Source organism: Capsicum annuum, chromosome 12 (assembly GCF_002878395.1).
Source record: "Capsicum annuum cultivar UCD-10X-F1 chromosome 12, UCD10Xv1.1, whole genome shotgun sequence".
In the NCBI taxonomy this organism is placed as follows: Eukaryota; Viridiplantae; Streptophyta; class Magnoliopsida; order Solanales; family Solanaceae; genus Capsicum; species Capsicum annuum.
This window is the reverse complement of record NC_061122.1, coordinates 131,485,915-131,497,142: the sequence shown is the minus strand read 5'-3', so window position 1 is coordinate 131,497,142 and position 11,228 is coordinate 131,485,915. Positions and strand designations below refer to the sequence as shown.

Genomic DNA, 11,228 nt, shown 5'->3' with positions numbered 1-11,228 from the left:
TGATCACTACTTCATATATATATATATATATATATATATATATATATATATATATATATATATATAGAGAGAGAGAGAGAGAGAGAGAGAGAGAGAGATATATAGATAGATATATCAACTCTTGAATAGGTACTATATACATCACATCCACAAGTATATAACCTCATAATAGAATACATTCATTATATTATGATGAATTATCGGTTATATATGTACGTTACATTATTATAACTGTAATAGTAGCATAATATCATTACCTCAACTGTATGATATAGACATATTCATTATACAAAGATTATGTTTAACGTCATTTAACGTATATACAAAGGAAAATATTTATTTTATATATTGAAGCATAAGTAAAAGATAAAGATTATGTTTAACGTAATTTATTTATTTTATTTGATATAATTCTTAGTATAATTTTTTAATAAAATCAAAGATTAATTGATTTTTATTATTATTATATTGGTTATTGACTACGTGTCATCAGTGTAATTTCAAAAAATAATATATTTGACTTTACATATAATTATATTTTAATAAAAACCGACAAGTGGTCTCTTTTTTAAAATATTTTATTTTTTTAATATAAAAGTGACCACAAGTGGTCTCTTTTTAAAAATACTTTTAAATTATTTTTTAAAATAAAACCGACCATAAGTGGTCGTTTTTTTTAAAAAAATCTTTTTTTAATTAAAAACCGACTAAAAGTGGTCGGTTTTTAAAAATAATTTTAATTATATTTTTTAAATAAAATGGTCGATTTTTTTAGTTTTTTAATTAAAAACAAACCACTTGTGGTCGGTTTTTAAAAATAGTTTTTAATTATATTTTTTAAATATAACCGACCACAAGTGGTCGATTTTTTAACATTATTTTCAAGTCCAATTTTAAAAAATCTAAAAATGACCACTAGTGGTCCTTTTTTTTATTTTTAAAAATAAATAATTATATAATTATTTTGAAATTTTAAAATATAAAAGCCACCACACGTGGTCGCTTTTTTTTAATAAAAATATTTTTTAAAAAAATAAAAAATTGACCACATGTGGTCGCTTTTTGTGTTCGATTTTCCTATTTTTTTAGTAGTGAAATATAAAATCCTTAGAATAACAAAAATTTAAGCAGTACCAGATTTTTAAAAGTTTTAAGTACTTATAAGAATGTAATCAATGATTTTGTAAAAATTTGACTTTAAAATAAGGAAAGATTTTAAATATATATAAAATAATTGTAACACAAATATGGTTCAAATTGATATCTCTCTTTGCATGTGGCAACAAGGGAAAGCGGTACTATATGGCAAACACAAAAGTGATGATTCGTCAACCACTTGAAACTTCTAGTGGTAAAATATATATGTGTTTATGTTTATTTTTACATTATTATATTAAAGTGTGAAAATTTTTTAAAACTGATTTGAACTTTTACACTTTATTAAAAAATCTCTGCAGTAGATAAAATTATTTAATTTTAAATAATCAAACGTTACACGTGCGAGGCACGTCACATGCAATTAAACTAGCATATATATATGTGTGTGTGTGTGTGTGTGTGTGTGTGTAAAATAGATGAAACTTGTCACATGCATATCGTTTTTTAAAGATTATTGTGTCAGTCACTACTTTTATAAATTACTAGTTTAATCGCGCGTGTAACTTTTTATTATTTAAAATTAGATTATTTTTCTATTGAGAAGATTTTTAATGAAATGTAAAAATTCAAATCACTTCTCAAATCCTTCACACTTTAATATAATAATGTAAATATAACATATATTTTATTGTAGCACATATATATTTTACCATCAGAAGTTTCAAGTGGTTAATGGATCGCCACATTTGTGTATGTCATGTAGTACCCTCTTTTTCTTGCTGCTGCTAGAGGCTAAGAGAGACGCATTGATTTGAACCATATTTGTAGTATGATTATTTTTTTATTTTTTCTATATTTAAAATCTATTTATTTTTAAAGTTAAATCTTTAGAAAATCTTTGATTACTTAAAGCTTTTAAAAATGTGGTACTTCTTATATTTTTCTTACTCTAACGCTTTCATATTTATCTCTGAATTTTTCAAATCTTCTTAAAATCAACTTCAGTTGATTTAAAATTCTTTAACTCATGAAAAAGGTTATTAGTTGTCATTAGTTTTGATGCCGTCTAATAAAGAAAGGTTTTATTATAAATATTTAATTAATTTTCAACTCTTAAATATTAGGAAAATAATGAAAAGATGATTTTGTCTAAAGTAGAGACCTTTAATAAAGGGCAAAAAGTTCAAACAATATTTCTAATGCAATATTTGCACGTGAATTTTAACTGATCATCACCAATTAAGCTATTTAGAAATTCTAACTAATTAAACTAAAGTTAACACAAAGAAAATATTCATAATCTAGAATGGAATAACATTCTTAGATATGAATTACACGTAAAAAGATACTTATATATGTTATGAACCGGGCAAATGAAATTGAAGAAACTATTGTTCTTGAAAAACCTAGGCAACAATGTAATGGAGGATTTATGAGAATTTCTAACAACAAAGTTAACATGATGGTGAAGAAAATATGTCAATTAGTAAGAAAAGTAGAGGATAGCATTATGAGAAATAATGCAGTTGTTGAAACACAATATACAATAGATGGTAATAGACATCAAAATTAAAAAAAAAAAATATGTGTATAAGGCTAAAAGTACAAAAGACACAAATCAAAAGAGTGAATTCATTGTCAATTCTTGTTTATATATAAATTTAAAGTTATGAATTTAAAGAAATAAATAAAGGTAAAAAGGATGATGATAATAAAAGCTAGAACCTAGAAGACGGGTTGAGTCAAAACTAAAATAAGAAGAAGTAAAATATAAGAATGTTTGTTTTTTATAAACTTTGATTTCAAATATTACTTAAATAAAATTATAGAAATCTTTTTTTATATAAGTTAAAATTTTATTAATTTAGAAGTGTTGAATATTACCTAGATCAAATAACTAAAATCAACTAATATGCATTATTAATGCTAAAACTCATGCATAGGAAAAATAAATAAAATTTTATTCTATTTATAAAGTTTTCCTTTTTTAAACTATATAATATTAAATGTTAAGTTCTCTTACTTCTCTTTTTTGGCGAGCACAGAGAACTTCTATTTTCTTTCTTTTTTCTTTAACTTGTACTAAAATTTTATTATGCAGTTTTACACACTAAATTATTCCATTCTACGTGGAAATGCCTCCTCTAGAAAATATTTGTATTCCTTTTATAAGTCCATATCCTTCCCCGTAGAATTCCTTTTCATTACACACTTTAAATCCTAATTAGTATTATTAATATTATATGTCAGTTGTTTTAAATTGAAAAAATTACAGAAACTAGCATACTTAAGACCTTAATTACAATAAATAACAACACTTTTTAAAAATTACAAGTTATAGCAAAAGTAACAATATTTTAACCGTTTTATTGAAAAGTGCGTGAGTTTCACCCACGTTTTTATCTTTTCCTATTTTCATTCTACTTTTTTCAATTTCCTTTCATATTTCGCTCCCCTTTTTCAATTCTCTCCCATATTTACTCCACTCTTTTCAATTTCCTCTAGTATTTCACTCCACTTTTTTCAATTCTCTCTCATATTTCACTCTATTTTTTCTATTTTTTTCTCTTTTTTTCAAAATTGTGATCCATCAAATAAGGTAAGTTGATATTTACAGTATTTACATGTTATCTTTTCATATAATCTATATTTTTTTATTTTTTCATATTTTTTTCTTCATTTTTCTTCTTTATTTTTTAGGGGGATTTTGTGATTTTACTTTTGTTGAAAGATTGAGGAGGACTACTAGAGGGATATGTTATTTGATAGTGGTCTGCTGTAACTTTTTCAACATTATCTGATGTGCTTTTGTGATTTTTTTTGTTGAAAGGCTGTGGGGTTTTGTGTTAAGTTGATTTCTACTTCTATTCAGATGAATAGAGAAGTTGACATAGAAGAGATGAGATCGAAGCATTGTGATGAGCCAAAAAATATTGTGGAAATCATGAAACGAAAAATATTGAGAAAACCTCCATCTCAACAACAACAACAAACCCAGTGTATTCCCACATAGTGGGGTCTGGGGAAGGTAAGATGTACGCAGTTCATACCACTACCTCCGGAGAAGTAGAAAGGTTGTTTCCGATAGATCCCAGATAAAACCTTCATCTTCAAAATCCCCAAAAATATAAAAATATGTGAAAAAAGGAAGTCAAACAAAAAGAAAGAATATGTATTTTTCCAGTTGGGCATGTGTATTTATGAGCAATGCATATGTATTTTTCCAGTTATGCATATATATATTCATGAATAATACATATGTATTTTACCAGATTGTATATTTATTTATGACTAATGCGTATGTATTTTTTTCAGATATGCATATGTATTTTTGAATAAAACATATGTATTTTCTAGTTATTCATACATTTTTATGGGGCTACATGCTATATTTATTGATTTAGAAATATATTTTTAGTTTTTCTTAAGTTCTTATAAATGGATATGTATTTATGAATAATACATATGTACTTTTTCAGTGTGCATATGTATTTATGACTAATGCATGTGTATTTTTCCAGTTATGCATATCTATTTATGAATAACACATATGTATTAATTCATTAATACATATGTATTTATGAATGATGCATATTTTTCATCATAATAATATTTTTGATGTCTACATCATGAAAAAAAATGTGTAGTTCAAGCGCGATTAGACAAACGTATTATGTCATTTTTTGGTATAGAGATTTTGTGTCGTATATGTTTATATATACATATGAGTCAGATATATATTTCTGTAAATACATATGCAGATATATATGTATGTTTTTTACTGTAAATACATACGCAAATCTGCATGTCTATATATTTTATATATTTTTTAAATATGTATATGTGATATAGATATGTGTCTTTTAAAAACAAAAGCAAGAGATAGAAGAGTAAAAACATAAAAAAAATAAAAATAGAAAAAAGAAAAAAGAAAAATCCAAATAAAAAGAGGTGAAAATCGAAAAAAAGAAGAAAGAGAAATAAAAGCTAGAAATATAAGTGTAAAAATAAAATAAAAAAGAAAAGAAATAAAAAAATAAATATAGAAAAAAAGAAGAAGTAAACGAAAATAAGAAAAGAAAAATATGAGAAAGGAAAAAAAAAACGGAAAAGAAAAAAATGAAAAAGGATAAAATAGAAGAGAAAAAAAAAAAAAAAAGAAATCAAAATAAAAAAATAAAATCATAAAAAGGAAACGAAAGTAGGAAAAGTAAAAGAAAAATATGAGAAAGAAAAAAATAAGAAAACGAAAAATTAGAAAAAAAATGGAAAAGGATAAAAAAAGAAGAAAAATAGAAGAGTCATATTAGAAAAAAGGAATCTTTATAATTAAATGTAGTATGAATTAAGGCTTGTATTTATATAACAACATTTTACTTAAATACAAAATACACTTTGCTATTTTTCATAATCACTAGTTTAGGTGTACGCGTCTTGCGTGTATAACTCACTTTAATGAGTTTAAATATTTCACTAAATAGGTATTTATTTAAATAATAAAGTTGAATATAATAATTAAATTTAATATCTTTTGAGTATGTAAACAATAACAATATAATACGATAATAGAGATATCAAAATAATACAACTAAACCTAACCTTTACATAAAAAAAATTCTCAAAGTCAACCAACACACAAAAATTTTCTCAAAGCCGATCGAGATTCATCTACAAACTGTAAACTACCACAAAATAACAAACTAATAGAGATATTGTGATAATACAATTAAATCTAACCTTTATCTAAAAAAAAAATTTCAAAGTCGACCCACATTTATCTAGCATCTGTAAATTAAAATAAAACAATAAGATAATAAAGATATCAAAGCAATGTATAAGATAATAAAGATATCAAAGCAATGTAATTAAATCTAACCTTTACACAAAAAATTCTTCAAAGCCAACCGAAATTCATCTACGACCTGTAAATAATAAAAAAATAATACAATAGTGATCACAAAACTTCAATTTTTATCCAACTAATTCTTGTCTAAGCGAAAATTTTAACCCTAAAGAATGATTTTGAATGAAAAAAAAATATATATATATATATACACACACACGCGCGCGCGCACACATGTTGAATTCTATTATGCTGACAAAAGTAGTGAAGAAGTTGAGGGTTCAAAAATCGGTTTGTTCTCTAATTTAACGTAGCATTTTCTTAATTAATAGAGTCGTATTTTAGGAGTATTTTTATAATTGAACAGTATAAAGAAAAATATTAATTAATTCTTCTATCATATATTTTAGGAGTCCGATATATTTTAGGAAGTTTAGTAAAAAAAAATATTAATTAATTCGCCTACCATATTTTTTAAAGGAAGATATTAATTAATTTTCCTAACATATATTTTTGGAGTCTCATATATTTTAGGAAGTCTAGTTAATATAATAAAAAATAATAAATTAAAAAAATAGTGGAAAAACAGTTTTGTCTAAAGAAGAATTTTTTTAATGAAGGACAAAAAGTTCAAATCACTTTTCTAAGGATTTTCACACTTTTAATATATTATAGATTATAGATTATAGATTATAGATATAGATATAGATATAGATTATAGATATAAATATAGATTATAGATGAAACTGTTGCTATAAAAGTTATAATTAAGACTACAAAGTTACTGCTTCTCAAATTTTTCCTTTTAAATTTAGGAGTCCTTTTCTACATGTGCTTGATTATTTTATAATTTTTAGGACTTAAATTTCCTAAAGATTTGACTTTTGAGGCGTAACACTTTCGCTTAGACCGTTGGTTAACAGTTTTTAGACATACATGTTAATGTAAGAAAATCTCAAAACTTTGATGATATATGTTCTTCTTACCCTATATCTTATATGCGGAGGAAGATGGGGAGCTTCTTAATTTTTAAAATAAAAAAGGTATGAGTATACCCTGAACTTTATAAAATGGTACAGATATACTTTTCGTCATATTTTAGGTATAAATATATTTTTGTCATAAATGAAACGGTACATATATACTACTGAATTTTGATAAATGGTACAGATATATCATTCGTCATACTTTAGGTATAAATATACCCTTACTGTTAATGAAAAAATACATATATACCCCCGAACTTTGATAATTGGTACCTATATACCCTCTGACATACTTTAGATACAAATATACCCTTACCATTAATGAAAAGATACATATATAAACTTCTCACTAACAGCAAAACACGTGTCACAAACAAAAAATATAATTGTTAAGCCATTTCTGATTCTCTTGTCCATTCATTTTTCCTTCAAAGACAACATGTTGTTCAAGAGAAGAGAATAGAAGCACTTTCACAATTCAAAAATAACAAAAAAAAAAAAAAACATAATCTCAAACAGGTTAATTTCTTGATTTATTATTATAAACAAAAGTGATCTTCGGACATAAAAGTTTAATCAAATAAAAGTCAAATAAGAGTTGTTGTTGCTTCTTACCTCTGATGAGCCAACTCACATCAAGCTAAATACTTGATTATAACAAACTGCTTTATGATCTTGTGATGAAGCAACTTGCGAGTTCCTAATATTTTAGGATCAATTTTATATGTAAATTCACATGACTAAAAGACTCTTCGACTCTACTTTTGTGTGGCAAAAAAAAAAACTCTAGACTTAAGTTCGTGATTCCTATACCTCACTTCTTGATTGGTACATCGATAACTTGTCTTTCCAACAAACTTACTCGTGCTACAGTGAAATTTCTAAAACTTTAAATCTAGCATCTTGTTCATCCACCTTCGAGAATTAAGAGAACCAGACTTCAAGACATGATACCAATTTTAATAGTAATATTGAAGATAAAAGATGTGGCTATATAAAACAAGCACATCGTTAAGTGTTCTACAAAATCAATTAAACTAAGTGAAATGTTGAAAGCTAACAGCAAACAATTACTTTGAAAATATCCTCTAATAAAAAAAAAATACTCTGAAAGCATCCTTCTATTGTTAGGGTTTTTGCCTTAATTTTCTTACTATATTTAAGTTTTATTTTTTCTTAGAAGGAAAATAAAAGTTAGCATAATTACTTTTACTTTTTTCTAAAAGAAAAAAACATAATTCTTTTCCATATTTGGCTAACCTCTTTCTTGGAGGAAAGGTTTTGGACATTTATAAATAAAAGACCCATTCCTCATACCATAACACAAGAGCATCCATAATGTAGTCTTTTAAGAGTTTCGTTTAGGGGAAGATTTTCTCTCTCATTAGTTTTATACTTTTTAATTATTTTTAATATTAGGTTTTTTATGTAGGCCAATTGGCCAAACTATATAATAATCATGTTTTTTAGTATGTTTTTCTTTTCGTCTTATTTATCGTTTCATAGTTTACAACTAATAGCTTCCGCGTGACGCCCTCTCGATTTCGAACCCAACAAGTGATATCAGAGCATACGGATCAATGGTCCATGGTGTGGTGAGACAAGATTAAACAGATTCAAAGCGGTTTTAAAATCAAGCTGCAACAATTTGGGCGATAATGAAGATTTTTATCGAACTACATGTGGAGAATAAGTTTCAACCATATTTTCAACACGCCTACTGCTGCATCTTTAAAACTGAAAATAAAATATTATTTTTAAACTAATTTTTAACCATGATATTTTAAACCTTATTTTTAACCATGACAAGCAGCAGTTATGAAGATTATATCAAGAACGAAGTTCATGCACGTAATATGAAGAGAAGACGAATCAAGTGAAGAAAATCAAGCCAAAAAGGGGAGATTTCTTAGGTTTTTGCCCTGATTTTCTTACTATATGTAAGTTTTTTTTGAAAGAAAAAAATATAATTCTTTTCCATATTTGACTAACCTCTTTCTTGGAGGAAATGTTTTGGACATCTATAAATAGAAGACCCCCTTCTTATTCCATAACATAAGAGCATCTACAATGTAGTCTTTTAAGAATTTCGTTTAGAGAGAGATTTTCTCTCTCATTAGTTTTATGTTTTTTAATTATTTTTAATATTAGGTTTTATATGTAGGGCAATTGGCCAAACTATATAATAATCATGTTTTTAGTTTGTTTTTCTTTTCGTCTTATTTATTGTTTCATAGTTTGCAATTAATAGCTTCCGCATGACGCCCTCTGGATTTTGAACCCAACATCTATTACTATAAAGGAAAAGGACACTGTGTAGCACTTTTTAAAATAAATAGCCCAATTTTGACATTTTTTCCAAAAGTGGCCAGTCAGGTATACTATTTTCACTTTATAGTCATTTCCTGATTTGGGTCATTTTAACCTATGTAGTTTAGATACAGTTCATATACAATACTAATACAGCCTATATACAATATTAACACAATTTTCAACTTGAGGCATTTGGCCTTTTTAAAAATATATCAAATTTTTTTGCTATAAATTTTTAACTGAAAAAATATTTTGTTTTCTTATTATTTAGAAATAATAATTAAATATAATTGTATAAAAATGGTATAATTGTTATATAGAATATGTATCTATATAAGATATATGTATAGAAATTATATAGTTCTATCAAATATGTATATGTATAAAATATATATAAGAAATATATAAAAAATGTAAAAAAATTGTATAATTGTTGTATAAAATGTGTAAAAAAAAGGTACAATTACTGTATACATTTTTGTATCAAAACTGTATAATTTTTGTATAAAATATTTATATGTATAAGATATGTATAGAAATTGTATAGAAGGTGTGTAGTAACGGTATAGAACAAACCAACAAATTGAAATGGCTAAAAAGTAAAATTTAAATTTCATGGTCATTTTCGTAGAAATAGTTTAATTTGAAATGTCGTTTTCCCTTACTATAAACCTTTAAAAAAGTGATTTGAATTTTTATTTAAATCATTTGGAAAAAAAGGAAAAGAAAGAGAAAATAGTCAATACAAATTTAATACAAAATAACGAACAACTATTCAAACCAACGTTGGTTACATCTTCATATTTTTAGTTTTATACAATATATTTAGGAGTCCTTAAATACTAAATAATAGTTAATAATTTCCTGCTTATTCTACTATGTATTTTTTTTCCTTTTAAACCTAAGCTAATTAGACTTCCTCTTTAAAAATAGTACTAAATTTGTTCAAAAAACGTTCCGGCACTTAATTATTGTAAGTTTTTTTTTTTTTTGAAAAGAAATTTAAAAATTGAAAGGTATTCTAATTATGGTACATAATTTAAATAAGTAAAGAATTTATATAGAAGTTTTAATTAATTTAAAAATCTTTAAATATTTCAACTAATAATTGAAGGAAAAGGGTAAAAGACCATTTTGTTTATTGCGAAGTATTTTAATGAAGGACAAAAAGTTGAAATAATATTTTAAGGCCTTCATATTTTTAATATATTATTATTATTATTATTATTATTATTATAAATTATAGATATAGATATAGATGAATTTTTTTTTCACCCAATGATACCTTTAGTTTTTAATAAATTTTGAGATTCATATATTTTGAAGATAAGCAGTTTGAGTTGAGTAATAACTAATATTGTCTCCTTCAAATTCACAACATGAAAAAAAATATAGTTTTTAACATATATATAAGTGGAAGTTTTAGGTGACTACGAATGGCAGTTGCGTAATTTGACGAAGAGTAGTTACGTAATTGTCTTATTGGCTTTTCCACTTCCACCTGTTAACATTTTTAGCCATACACTATAAGTTCTTGACTCTTCCCAATTTTACTTTACTTTTCCAAAATTGTACCTCCTCCTCTCAAAATTATCTCCGCACCAAGAAAAATCCTCCACAATCTTTTCGCTAAATTGCACCTCCTCTCAAAATATCTCCATACCAAGAAACATCCTCCACAATCTTTTCGGTTATTGGAAAAAAAAAGATATTAAAATTCTCTTATAATTCCTCTATATGTAATTGTTCTAACTTGTAATCGTATCAATCTTTCTATAATTGTACAAAATTTTATGCGGGTTTTGAAATAGCGACATATAACCAGTGTGCTGTTGCTCTTTGCTGATATCGCTACCAAAACTGCGGAGAATTTAAGGTTTAAACCCTCTTAATTGAAATAAGGGTTGAAAGAATTTAAGTATGTTGAAAAAGGATATATTGTACTTATTTTGTATGCACTTAGAAATATAAAAGTAGCAGATATAAGA

The 11,228-nt window shown here is 25.1% G+C and overlaps 1 long non-coding RNA gene across 1 annotated transcript in view; it reads left to right on the top strand.

The window, feature by feature from the left end:
• The first annotated feature begins 10,814 nt into the window (after window positions 1-10,814).
• The window catches only part of LOC107851903, a 6,417-nt gene continuing 6,003 nt past the window's right edge, over window positions 10,815-11,228 (top strand). Inside the window, exon 1 of the long non-coding RNA XR_001669228.2 lies at window positions 10,815-11,116. This is a non-coding gene — a long non-coding RNA (uncharacterized LOC107851903). The remainder of the gene's footprint in view (window positions 11,117-11,228) is intronic.